Source organism: Anomaloglossus baeobatrachus, chromosome 4 (genome assembly GCF_048569485.1).
Source record: "Anomaloglossus baeobatrachus isolate aAnoBae1 chromosome 4, aAnoBae1.hap1, whole genome shotgun sequence".
NCBI lineage: Eukaryota > Metazoa > Chordata > Amphibia > Anura > Aromobatidae > Anomaloglossus > Anomaloglossus baeobatrachus.
The window spans coordinates 629,707,232-629,720,643 of NC_134356.1; positions in this window are offsets into that span (position 1 = coordinate 629,707,232).

Sequence of the window (13,412 nt, forward strand, 5' to 3'; positions counted from 1 at the left end):
CATCATGGACGAGTTATGATCTTCCATCCGTTACCCTCTGTAATGTGAATTAGGTTATAAGTTCCACGCAGTTCTAATTTGGTGAAAACTGAAGCACCCTTGAGACATTCGAAAAATTCAGAAATGTAGCACTCCTTCAGAATGATTTAATTTAAACCCATATAGTCAATGCATGGTATAAGAGACTCGTATTTCTTCTTTATAAAGGAAAAGCCTTCACAGGCCAGAGACGTAGACTTCCAAGTGAACCCCCTCTCTAAATACTATTTAAGCGAATATTACTTCACCCTTACGGAAAGATGGAGAACAAGCTCTCCTTCTGGGTGGGTCAGTTCCTGGAAGAAGAGGTGTGGCATAGCAAAATGGTTGGTGAGGAGGTAGAGTTTTGTCCCTCTGGGAAATTAAGTCTGCAAAGTTCTGATAGGGAATCGACAAGATGAGTTGGAAGCAGAGTAGAGTTTCAGAGAAGGTGATGGATGCAGATCTTTGAGGGAAGTTTGAAGACAAAAACATTCCCAATGGGTGATCTAGTCAAACGACCACTCCATATTGTTGGTACCCTTCTGTTAAAGTAAAATAAGTCACAATTATCACTGAAATAACTTGAAACGGATCAAAGTAATTACAATTTAAATTAACTGAATATCACCTAATTAGATTCAGATATTGCTTTTGAATAGAAAAAAAATATCTAATAAGATTGGCCTGGACAAAAATGATGGTACACCTAGAAAAGATTGAAAATAACTTGGCCATAGGGAATTGTTAAACTAAGATGTGTCCTGTAATTAGCATCAAAGGTGTGTAAAACATGTAGTCAGTCAGTTTGCCGGTTTACAGGATGAAAAGTAGTCACTGTGCTGTTTGGCATCATGGTGTATGTAACTCAACATGGACCAAAGAAAACTAAGGAGAGAGTTATCTCAGGAGATTGGAAAGAAATTTATAGACAAACATGTTAAACGTAAAGGATATAAGACCATCTCCAAACATCTTCATGTTTTTACAGTTGCACATATTATTCAGAAAATTAAGGTTTATGGGACTGTAGTCAACCTACCTAGACGTGGCTACAAGTGGAAAATTGATGACAAATTGAAGACACATATAATGCAAATCATAACCAACAAGCCCAGAACAACTTCCGTAGAGATTTGAGATGATGTCCAAGGTTAAGGTTAATCAGTGTAAGATCACATCTTTGTCTTGGTCTTAGCCAAAGCGGACATTACTTTTGAAACAAATTATAAAAAAGTAGAACTGGAATTTGTCAAAATTCACAATGTGAAGCCACAGCATTTCTAGGCAAATGTCCTTTGAACAAGAGAAAAATGGAGCTGTTTGCCAAATCACATCAGCTCTATGTTCACAGAAAAGGGAATGTCACGACTGGCCAGTTTGTCCTTGATCGCCCCGGATAAATCTTCCCAATAGCTGGACACCAGAGCCTGATTATTCCATCCAAGTTCAGAATAGTACAGAATTGAACCGCATATTGACCCACAGACTGGACTCCTTGGCGTAGCTGTAGAAGAGAAGATGGAGCAGACACGACACGGCCTGGCTCATCAAAGACTCGGAACGCCTGCAGGAATTCCAGAATATCAGCGAGAATTAGTTTTTTTTTTCCCATAGTGGATTGACCCACGCGAGAGCTTCTCCACCAAGGTGCGATATCAGGAACACCACATTGGACTGGTCTGAAGAAAACTGGTGGGCCAGCAGCTCAAAGTGCAGGGTGAACAGGTTGATGAAACCCGACATTGCTTGGGGTCACCATCAAAGCGAACTGGGACTGCCAGATGAGGTACGGATACAAGAGGAGCTGGGGCGTTCAGGTGGACATTCACAGAACGTAGATGGGCCAAAATCTGACTTTGTTGTTCCCGCATCTGCAACATCTCTTAATATATTTCTGCTAGAGGCGGATGACCGGAGTCAGCAGAGTTCATGGCCTGATCAAACTGTAAGGCGGGCTTTACACGCTGCGACATCGCTAGCATCGGCTAGCAATGTCGAGCGTGATTGCCCCTGCCCACGTCGCACGGCCGATATGTGGTGATCACTGCCGTAGCGAAAATTATCGCTACGGCAGCGTCACACGCACATACCTGCTCTGCGACGTTGCTGTGACCGTCGAACCGCCTCCTTTATAAGGGGGCGGTTCGTTCAGCATCACAGCGATGTCACAGCAGCATCACTGAACCGCCGCCCAATCGAAAAGGAGGGGAGGAGATGAGCGGCCGGAACATGCCACCCACCTTCTTCCTTCCTCCTTTTCCGGTGGATGCAGGTAAGGAGATTTTTGTCGTTCCAGCGGAGTCACACACAGCGATGTGTGCTGCCACAGGAACGACAAACAACATCGTACCTGTCGCTGCAGCACCGATATTATGGAAACGAACGACGTGTCAACGAGCAACGATTTTGCACATTTTTGCGCTCGTTGATCGTCACTCATAGGTTTTACACACTGCGATGTCGCTACCGGCGCCGGATGTGCGTCACTAACGATGTGACCCCGACGATATATCGGCAGCGATGTCGCAGCATGTAAAGTACCCCTAACACTCATCGCCGGAGATGGTACTGCGGTGAGCAAAGGTGGACCCACTGGACCACAGGCATACTTTTTTGTGGGAGGGGCTTGACTACACACCCATTGCAGGGTGGACGCTAGGTGCTACTGCCAGGGTAGTGACCGGGACTGTGGCAGCTGACTCCTAAGGCATGAGTGGATAGCGGAAACAAGCTGAGGCTGTAGGCTCGGCTGGTTTGTACAGGCACAGTCTCTAGTGTATCAAGGCCTCTGGGGTAGCTGAGGCAGGGCATGGGGTAGCTGAGACCAGAAGCATGGGATGGACAGAGAGGAACGCAGTATAATAGAATAAACGCACAGCAGCCAAGGGGACCTGACAACTAGCTGGCTAGGTCAAACACTATCTAACTAAACTCGTTGATCAGGCACCTCCCCAAGTGGAAGAGAGCCTTATGTACCCAGTGCTTCTCAGCAGTAAACCGAGAGGCACTTCCTGGGAGTGACGAGCTGGCCCTTTAAGAAAAAAAAGGGCAGAGGCATGCACGCCACAGGGAAATTCCCGAGGAACTGCGCCTCACGCACAGGCCCCGGGATGAGAAAGCAGGGAGCGCACACGTGGAGGAGGAAGGAGATGCCAGAACACATGTGAGAGCTTGCCGCGGCGGTGAGTAGCGTGCATCCCTGCGGGAATAGGAGAGCGAGGAACGCAGGGACGCCAGCGCTACACCCTTGGCTAAGAAGCTTGGTCAAGTCTCATGTGAGAAAAATCTTTAAGAATTTCTCCCGAGTACGGGGGAGGGATATATAGAGTAACTAATATTATAGTTACACTATAAATAGAACAGACGGCACATATCTCTCTCTCTCTATGTATAATCTCCCATCTGCATCTATAGATGTCTTCACACATATAAAAGGGATGGAACGATACACCAATATACGGACCCCAATAGAATGCATTGAATAGGCAGAAGGATAGGAGAATGCCACCCAAGAACGTTCAAGTACCTGAATCTTATAGTTTATTAAATGTGTCTCTGATAAACATACAATAATTGGATGAAATTGGTGGAGAAAGGAACAAATAGCACATCCCCTAGACCTCTCACGTTCCAAGCCACTACATTTACGTTGTAAGCCATAAAATAATTATATACAGTTTGTCCACCCATATCCTGTCCACCGCCATTAACTTGAGAACGGCGGCAGCTATAGGCATAGATGTGGTGTCTAGGTATAGTAAAGTATCCATGCGCTACGCAATGAAACCACCTATAGCGCCACCTGGCGGAAAACAACGGAGTTAGCATTTTTATCTCGAAAAAGGAATGAGATAGAGAAAAAAAGAGAATTACAAAGTTGTAGGGCATCATCAATTCAATACGAATTGACACCTTGCGTACAGAAATGCTATGATTAGAACGTGTAAAACTCACAAGGCTGCGAATGTGAAGCGATACCTCATGGAGACCATCCTACAAGTCATTGGGCATGGTGGCTGCGTGGAGTGGTCTCCACGCTCACCTGACCTGACCCCATTGGCCTTCTTTCTGTGAGGTCACATCAAACAGCAGGTGTATGCGACCCCTCCACCAACATTGCAGGACCTATGACGACGTATTACAGATGCTTGTGCAAACGTGTCACCTACCATATTGCACAACATGCAGCAAGACACAGTATGCTGTGCAGAGTCCAGATGTGCATTGCAGCTGACGGTGGCCACTTTGAACATCAAAGATAAATGAGCGCCATATGCGTGACCAGCATTCAATGTTTTGGGGGGGTCATGGGTTTCATATCATAGCATTTCTGCATGCAAGGTGTCGATTCGTATTGAATTGATGATGCCCTACAATTTTTTAATTCACAGTTTTTCTCTATCTCGTTCCGTTTTCGAGATAAAAATGCTAACTCCGTTGTTTTCCACCAGATGGTGCTATAGGTGGTTTAATTGCATAGCACATGGCTACTTCACTATACCTAGACACCACTTCTATGCCTGTAGCTGCCGCCGTTCTCAAGTTAATGGCGGTGGACAGGATATGGGTGGACACACTGTATGTATTAAATGTGCTGAATAGTATCCCGATATCTAAGTTTAAATATTTGAATCTAAGCAATAGGATATACCTATGCTTCAGAGTGAAGAACCCAAAATCCCCCCTTGAACACTAAACATAAACCACACAGTTCTCTTTGGCAAAGAAAACAGGGGCCTTTACCAATATTAGGCCAACAAAAACCATAAGCAAATGCATATAATCATAAAGTGTTTAAAATTAGGACATTCAGTCCAGGAGAGGCATGACACTAGAATAGGATACCATCAAAGAAAGGTTACCTTGCCAGGATTGATGGGCTCAAAAGAAATGGCCCGTGTCTGCGAACAGAACCTTCATTTTTCTAAGTATATATTCTAAGTTCACATATATCATGGCGCTTACCGAGTGCTGTTGTATCCCTTTGTTTGGGTAGTGTAAGCAGTTAGCACCTGTTCACATTTGCTACAGTATTTTTGGAGCTGCAGGTTTTTGGTTTCGGCACTGATACATGGTACAGTCGTGCATTGGTGTCAACAGAAGCACCCAGAAAGTGCTGTAATATACGGAGAATAACAATAAAATTGTGTCAGAGTAAAAGAGAAAGTGCTGAGGAGATTGCCAGCATGGTGTAAAGTGTCATGGGTATGTCACTTGTGACAGTTGTGGTTTCTGGCCATCGAAGGTCACAGTGTCTGGTTGCGCAATGTGCTCCCCAACTTTCCATTGTTCATTGGTATAGGTAGCTTTCCTGCAGTATTCATCTCTCTCCCTTTTGGACCCAGCAGGAGCTCGCCTTCCACCCAGCTGTTAATAGTCAGTATTCACTTGGTGTTTAACTACCCCTTCCTTCCTTTTGACTGGTGCTGGTGATATTTTCAGTTCCTTCAAGCCAAGGTTGTAAGCAGGTAGTTTGTACCCCTCTGTGGTATCATTATGGAAAGCTCTGCTGAACTTCTACCTGTGTCATCTAATGATAAGTAGTTCATGCTTTTTTCCCTGTGTGTCTTCTATAGATGTTTAGTGGGGTTGGCGAAGAGCTCATACCATCCATTCCCTATTTAGGGCCCAGCACTAAGGATACCTAGGGTCAGGTATATGGCTCAGCGCATAGGTGCAGAACTTATCTAGGGTGGTGAGGGACCCCTGGGACCAGCAGTAGGTTCAGTCAGGGGTCACCATCTTCCCTTTTCCTAGACACAGGGTTTGCCTTCCCCTTACCTAGCGTTATATAATGTGTCACAAGTGCAAGGCCACTGCTGCAGCATATATCAGTTATCTTAGTTTGTTTAAACCTTTTGCCTCTTGTAAGAACATTTGTAACCTTCAAGTATGTTACAACTTAAGAGTCTGTCCATTAAGTCAGGTGCCTCTATGTGATTAGTTACTATACAGTCTGTCATGTACATCCTCATTCCTTCAGCCAACAATGAGTTTTCTAAAACTAATTGTGAAGACATAGCCCTGTAAAATGTCTATCAGGGGTTAATATTCTTAATTTGCCAATCCTGGATCTCTGTGGTGTGTTAACTCGTGTTTGTTGAGTCATTGTGTTCCCCAGGACTATTGGAGCCAGCCATTCTGTGAATGAGGATTTTAAGTTAATGTTCCTTCCCCCAGCCTCTCTGTCTACCTAACTCAGATGAGAATTACCTATGCAGATTGGAATGCCACCCAGTAAGAGCGCAGCCTTAAGCCCGCTTTACACGCTTCAATATATCTCACAATCCATCGTCGGGGTCAAGTTGTAAGTGACGCACATCCGGCATAGTTTGTGACGTATTTGCGTGTGACACCTACGTGCGATCAAGATTGAACGCAAATACGGTGATCGCATACACGTCGTTTATTCCTCATACATTGGACGTTTTGTTGTACGAACCAAGTCAATTGAAACGTGTGACATCCCTCATACGATTTTAATGTCTGAGGCTATGTGCGCAGGTGTGCTGCACCGCAGCTTAAAAAAGGTCCGCTTCAGAGCGCAGCTGAAAAGCTGCGTTCTGAAGCGCCTCACAATGTCTGTCATTCACTAATCTCTGTCAGTCGGTCACTATCTCTGTCCCTCTCACTCTGTCCATGTCAGTCTATCCCTCTTACCCCCTTCTCTCATACTCACCGATCCCCAATCTCCGGCGCGGCGCTGCACGGCATTCACATTGGTTCACCACTTTAATAAGCCCGAAAAACCCCTCCATGTCCGGAGTAATCCAGGATGGTCCAGCGTCGCTTCCAGCTCTGCTGCATGGAGTTGACCGGAGCTGCAGAATACACCGCCACTCCTGTCAGCTCCACGCAGCTAATGAAGACAGCCGCGCGATCAGCTGAGCTGTCACTGAGGTTACCCGCTGTCACTGGATCCAGCGGTGGCCGCGGATATCCTCAGTGACAGCTCAGCTGATCGCGCTACTCACCTCAGTTGCTGCGTGGAGCTGACAGGAGCGGCGGTGTATTCTGCTGCTCCTGTCACCTTCATGCAGCAGAGCTGGATGCGACGCTGGAGGTCCGTGGATTACGCCAGACATGGAGGGGTTTTCCGGGCTTTTTAAAGTGGTGAACCAGGGTATATGTTTGTCTTTTTTATTTCTTACAAAGGATTTTTTTTGTGTGTTTATTTACTGTCACTTACAGATTAATCATGGAAGGTATCTCGGGGAGACGCCTGACATGATTAATCTAGGATTTAGTGACAGCTATGGGCTGCCAATAACTCCTTATTACCCCGATTTGCCAACACACCAGGGCAAATCGGAAAGAGCCGGGTATAGTCCCAGAACTGTCGCATCTAATGTATGCGGCAATTCTGGGCGGCTGCTGGCTGATATTGTTAGGCTGGGGGGCTCCCCCTAACGTGGGGCTCCCCATCCTGAGAATACCAGCCTTCAGCCGTATGGCTTTATCTGGCTGGTTTTAAAATGGGGGGGACCGCACGTCGTTTTTTTTTAATTATTTAATTATTTATTTCACTGCACAGTATAGACCCGCCCACCGGCTGCTGTGATTGGGTGCAGTGAGACACCTGTCACTCAGCGTGGGGGCGTGTCTCACTGCAACCAATCATAGGCGCCGGTGGGCGGGGAAAGCAGGGAATACGAGATTGTTTAATGAGCGGCCGGCTTTTTCAAAATAGTAAAAGCCGCCGGAGCAGTGTGAATGCCGTGCAGTGCCGCGCCGGTAATCGGTGAGTATATGAGGGCTGCTCAATTCAGTTACTCAGGAGTTTAGCGGTCACCGGTGAGTCCTTCACTGGTGACCGCTAATCAGGACGCGACACAGACAGAGCCGCAGCATGACAATGAAGTCGGGTGAAGTTAACCAGAGTTCATTCTGATCGTGCGGCTCTTTCTGTGTCTGCTGTCATCTGCCATTCAGCTCTGCTACATGGCTGTCTGTGTCTGCTGTCAGCGGCCATGTAGCAGAGCTGAATGGCAGATGACATAGTAAAAACGCCTCCCTACACATTACACACGCTTGGCAAGTCAATAAATAAAAAAAAAGGGTGCCCAATGCATACGTCACAGAACACATGATCTAAAGGATCGCACACAAAATTGATCAATTTAACATAGACTACTAACGCACGTGTGACAGCAAACGAACGACCTACGTGCGATCTCATTAAATCACATATGCGACCTGGGCGTGTCACATCGCATACGAGATCGCACACCTAATTGTAAGGTGTAAAGCTGGCTTTACTCCAGCAATCCGATGAGACCACATACCCTGGAATGTGTGCTCCAGGAGATATAAAAAGGGACTGTTTGAGTCACCAGGTTGTTCTTTGGTTACATGCTTTCAATCTAGGGGTTTCAATCCCGATTGAAGTCCATTACCCAGCCTAGGCACTTCAGCGCCAGCTAGGGAATCAAACTGGATTATATTGTGCAGGAGCATCACCAAGGATTCTAGAATTCGGCTGGAAGAAACCCAGGTTGGGATGATTCGGTTACAAACTGTGCTGGTGAAGCTTCCTACGCTTGTCACTATTCTATTTTTGATGGATGTCTGCCAAAAGAAGGGTGCTGCTGGTTTGGGGTATGTGGCCTTGGAATCTCCGAAGACACGAATATTCTACTTCCTGGTGAGCCAGCGGAATGGTGAGACTGTTGCCTGTTACATCCTTTGACTTGCTTGGTTTTGCATAATATGCCTTTGACTGTTGGAGATCCAAGAAAGTCTAATTATTGTGGTTCCCACACCCTGTGTTGTGTGAGTAGCGTTCTGCCCACAGGTAAGGAGTTTGTGCTTTGAATTGATATGAGCCCTGGTCTATGCGGTCTTTCTAAAGGCGGCCGGGCCAACAGACGAGAGCACCTACTGACCCCCGTGTCTCCACACTAATAACCACTGATTTATATTTAATGGAGTAACTCCCACTTTGACACTCGTTACTTCGTCACATTGGCCATCATCAGGACCAAGCATACATCAACTAGACTACTGTTCCCCAACTCGAGACCGACCTCAGGAGCCACCAACAAGTCATGTTTTCACAGTTTCCAAGTATTGCACAGGTGATAATTCCACAACCTGTGCAATACTGAGGAAATCCTGCCCTGTTGGTGGCTCCTGAGGACTGGAGTTGGAGAACATTGAGCTAGACCCTACACAAGATGTGATCAACCTAACACTAGGACATCGTATTCATAGCCTTAGAAACTAGCTTTAAACAGGATGGCGTCCACCAAGTAGTCGTTTAGAGCTACGCACCCACTCTAGAATGACTTGGTGTCTGGAGCAAACTTTTTATAAAAATGAATTGACTTGTCTGTTAGATATATGGACATACTTTATCCTCCAAATGCCTGAGAACTCTATCTTGTAGACTGCAAGTTGGAAGTTGATGGACGTAATTGGAAGTTGAGGAACCCTCAACCATATAGGGCCCATATATTATTCATAGTAATCAAGCACGCTCCATTAGTCCTCCAGTGTGGTGTCTCCCCCATACAAGACTACAGTGAAGACTACTCAGGGTATTGAGGCCAGCATCTGCTCCAGAAGTCCTAGAGTCAACTGGAAGGATTTGGCGTCTCTCCAGTAATTAGTAGATGTGAACTATTTGGCAGATTTTCTTAATATGCAGAATATGGTAATATTTTAAGAGGATTGAATTTATATGATGACGTTAGGTAAGCACATTACTTTGCAACGTGTACATTTATATATATCCTACAGATCACAGTGATTGGCTTTCTATACTAATGAATAGACCTTAGTTCGTACTTTTCATTGGTAATTACCGTGCCCCCTGTCGTCAGTCGTATGATAATGTATATGTATCAATACTGGAAGAGTATAGAAAATACGTCTAGTGCCCAGAACATAGAATTATCATAGAAACAGATATTTGGCAATCATAACTCGTGCAGATGGTTGTCAGGTTTGTGAGTGTTAATCCATGGGAAGGATTACTTGGTATAGGGCCAAACGGAGGTTACGTCTCTACTGGGTGGGAGAGATTTCATCACAAGGTCACTCACCTTATGAGAACCATAAAAGTTTGCTATTATTAGATGCCGGAAATGACCATCAATGGGAAAATGATAATTGCTGCCAAATTGTTACCTGCAGACTGCTAACTGAGCCCTCTGCTCCCATTTCACATCAGTAATACTTATAGTGGAAGGTCAAAACCTGCTTTTTTCATGTAGGGGGTTTAGAGTCTGTTTCCCAATAAAAACAGCACCCATTTGTTGGAGTCTATTTTTTTTCTTTCTTAAAAAATATCTTTTTTTTTTCCCTCCAGCCCTCAGGCAGACATGCGTATCCATAGTAACAGACAACAAACGACCCCTATGTAGTCTGATCCTCCCTTTCATCTATCCTACTTCTTCCCACTGAAACGGTGTTACCATACTATTAGGAATAGCTAGAAGGAAATGCCCTTCCTATGATCTATAATGAGCCCTCTCTTCAGCATTAAATCTCACAGGTTTTATTCACTCCTTAAAAGGGACTCGGTCAACAACTAATAACTCTCCAAAGCAAGTACATGGGATCGGTGAATCATGGTGGGACCATACATCTAAGTGCACCTTCCCACCTCCTTGTTTTCACTCCATCTTCACTTTTTGTTTTTCTTTGACAGCTCTGACTTCATAGAGCCAGAGAAGGGTGGAGATACAAATGGGCGTCAAGGTGCACTTAAATGTTTGGCCACACCATGATTCACTGACCACCTGTGCTTGGTTTGAACAGTCATTCTGTGCTGACAGAGTCTCTTTAAAGTCCTCATGCTTTTCTGCTTTGCGCCCACATGCACATTCCCCATAACCATTTCAGAATATGGACCTTCCACAGGAATATATTTCACATACCACCATAGTAGAACTCTTCTGGTGCGCAAATTTTACTATTCCACAAAGCCTTTATCTAATTATTGAGACCCCCAGGCTGCCACTAGAGAGCTAACTACTATTCTTTTATACTTATGTAAAATGCAAAATCTAGACACTTCCACCCTAACCCATGCCTGTCCATTGGAACACTCAAAATTAGGAAAACTGCACCCAAAGGTTGGCCAAGTCAACTTCAAACTTTTTTTTTTTTTTGCTATCCTCACCTTTTTGTTAAATATCTGTCCATAAGGTTTTGTAGCCTTCAATCTGAATCTACAATGTGCACATATTAATAAGAACAAATAATTTCATTTTGTGAAGTTTCCAGACATTAGACCAATACTGTATATGTACACTTGTGCTCAAACGTTTACATACCCCGGCAGATTTTTTGCTTTCTTGGTCTTTTTTCAGAGAATATGAATATTTTTTTTTTCCACTCATGGTTAGTGGTTGGGTGAAGCCATTTATTGTCAAACTACTGTGTTTTCTCTTTTTAAATCATAATGACAACTAAAAGCATCCAAATGACCTTGATCAAAAGTTCTCATACCCCAGTTCTTAATACCATGTATTGCCCCCTCTAACATCAATGACGGCTTGAAGTCTTATGTGGTAGTTGTGGTTGAGGGTCTTTATTTTCTCAGGTGCTAAAGCTGTCCATTCTTCTCGGCAAAAAGCCTCCAGTTCCTGGGCTTTCTTGCATGAACTGCATGCCTGAGTTCTCCCCAGAGTGGCTGGATGATATTGAGGTCAGGAGACTGAGATGGCCACTCCAGAACCTTCACTTTGTTCTGTTATAGCCAATAACAGTAAGACGTAGCCTTGTGTTTTGGATTGTTGTCATGTTGGAATGTCCAGGTGCATCCCATTTGCAGCTTCTGGGCTGATGAATGCAAATTTGCCTACAGTATTTGCTGATAATGTGCTACATTAATCATTCCTTCCACGTTGACCAAGTTTCCAATGCCTTTGTAGTTCACACACCCCACATCCTTAACGATCCACCTCCATGCTTTACAGTAGGAATGGTGTTCCTTTCATCATAGGCCTTGTTGACACCTCTCCAAATGTAACGTTTATGGTTGTGGCCAAAATGTTCGATTTTGGTCTCATCACTCAAAATTCCCTTGTTCCAGAAGTTTGAAGACTTCTCTCTGTGCTGTTTGGCGTATTGTAGGAGAGATACTTTGTGGCATTTGTGCAGTAATGGCTTTCTTCTGACGACTTGAACATGTAGCCCATTTTTCTTCAGGTGCCTCCTTATTGTACATCTTAAAACAGCCACACCGCTAGTTTTCAGTGAATCCTGTATTTCTGCTTATGTTATTTGTGGGTTTTTCTTTGCATCCCAAACAATTTTCCTGGCATTTGTGGCTGAAATTTTTCTTGGTCTACCTGATTGTGGTTTAGTTTTTACAGAGCCCCTGATTTTTCATTTGTTAATCACAGTTTGAACACTGCTGACTGGCATTATCAATTCCTTGGATATCTTTTTGTATTCCTTTCCTGTTTTATACAGTTCAACTATCTTTTCCCGAAGATCCGTTGACAATTCTTTTGCTTTCCCATTACTCGCAATCCAGAAATGTCAGTGGCTGGATGACAAAAGCAAGAGTCTGTCTGGATCCCAGAAACTCACTCAGTTTTTATGCACACATTGATTACAAGCAAACAGGTCACAGGTGAGGATTAGCCATTGAAACCCATTTGTGTCAACTTCTGTGCATGTTAGCAGGCCAAAATCACCAGGGTATGTGAACGTTTGATCAGGGTCATTTGGATGGTTTTGGTTGTCATTATGATTTAAAAAGAGAAAACACAGTAGTTTAATAATAAATGGCTTCACCCAACCAGTAACCATGAATGGAAAAAAAAGATTGTGTCATTCATATTCTCTGGAAAAAAGCCAAGAAAGCCAAAAAATCTGACGGGGTATGTAAACGTTTGACCACAACTGTACACATATTTATCATTGCCATATCTACCTTGTAATCAACATGCCCCATTTGTGATTAGTATCTTGCACAGCTGATGCACGTCTTCTGGTCTTTTATCACGTGTGTGTCCTTCGGGTGGCCTGCGAGGACCTCATTACTCTTTCATGATGTAATACAAACTTTCTTTTTGGTTCATGTCTCTTTATTAAATTATCACAATAATCACAGAGAAGTTTTATTAACATTCATTAAAATCACTCTACAGGGGAGTCCTTCACAACACATCAAGGGTGATGGGTGCGGAAAGTATTGAATGGGTATAATGTGGACCTCACATCCCCAGACTTCAAGATTAAACCATAACGGAAACTTGACAAACCTGGGGAGTAGTCTTACAAGGAAAAGTGCAATGGTGCCCAGAACAAAGAGACCCTGGAGGTGGAGCAGGGGGCACATATCAAGAGCTTACACCATCAAACTCTCCCTGGCAAAGTCATTCATGGGATTGGACTGGTGGCCACAGGTGTCACCACTCTATCCTCTGACC